Source organism: Bison bison, unplaced genomic scaffold (genome assembly GCF_000754665.1).
Source record: "Bison bison bison isolate TAMUID 2011002044 unplaced genomic scaffold, Bison_UMD1.0 scf7180017854163, whole genome shotgun sequence".
NCBI lineage: Eukaryota > Metazoa > Chordata > Mammalia > Artiodactyla > Bovidae > Bison > Bison bison.
Genome location: NW_011484736.1, coordinates 29,065 through 30,271, shown reverse-complemented (window position 1 = coordinate 30,271; position 1,207 = coordinate 29,065). Strand labels below are relative to the sequence as shown.

Genomic DNA, 1,207 nt, shown 5'->3' with positions numbered 1-1,207 from the left:
TTTTATTTACAATGCTGTGTTAGTTTCAGGTATACAGCAAACAGTTAGACACATATCCATTCTTTTTCAGATTCTTTTCCCTTATAGGTTATTATGGAATACTGAGTAGAGTTCCCTGTGATATACAGTAGGTCCTCATTAATTATCTATTTTGTATATAGTAGTGTGCATATGGGGCTTTCCTGCTGGCTCAGCAGTAAGAATCCACCTGCAATGCAGGAGCCACGAGAGACAGGGGTTCGATTCCTGCATTGCAAAGATCCCCTAGAGAAGGACATGGCAACCCACTCCAGTATACCTGCCTAGAGAATCCCATGGACAGAGGAGCCTGGCAGCTACAGTCCATAGGGTCAAAAAGAGGATTGAGCACGGGTGTGACAATGGTATAGAAAGCTGATACTACCTTGTCTTGCTCAGGGGTGTGAAATGATTTGGGCAGCACATAAGTGTAGAAGGCAGCCCCATAGAAAAAGCTGACTACAGTCAAGTGGGAAGAATAAGTGGTAAAGGCCTTTTTCTGGTCCTGCAGCAGAGCGCATGTGGTGGACGGTTAACCAAATGAGGGAGTAGGAGGTTGAGATAATAGATATGGGAATGAGCAACATGAGCATACAGCAGATATCAAGGTTTCATACAAGGATGTGTCAGCACAGGCCAATCTGAGAACTGTAGTGATCTCACAGAAGAAGTGATCAATCCTGTGGGATCTACAGTAGGGGACATTCATGGTGATAGGGGTGAGCAGAAAGCCATCCAGGGATCCACCAAACCAGGCACCAGCAGCCAGAAGAAGACACGCTCTGTGGTTCATGAACACGGGGTACCTAAGAGGGTTGCAGACAGCCACATAGTGGTCATAAGCCATGAGGCCCAACAGGAAGAACTCTGTTCCCATCATGGTCAAGTAGAGCAAGAGCAGGCCACAAAGGAAATGGTTTTCTCATTAGAAACCATGTTGACTAGAAGCTTTGGGACAGTAGTACAAATGAAAAGGGTGTCCATGATAGACAGTTGGCTGAGCAGAAAGTACATAGGGGTATGGAGATGGGAGTCTATGTGAATCAAGAATATCATGACCAGATTTGCAGTTACAGTCATCACAAAAATAGCCAAAATAACTGCAAAGGCAATCCCTGTGAATTTACTGTTGACCAGAAGCCCCAAGGAGGATAAAGTCAGAGGTTGAATTTGTATTCTTCATTGACAT

General features: G+C 44.7%; 1 pseudogene; it reads right to left on the bottom strand.

The window, feature by feature from the left end:
* Nucleotides 1-339: 339 nt before the first annotated feature.
* Nucleotides 340-1,207, bottom strand: LOC105000181 (annotated as a pseudogene).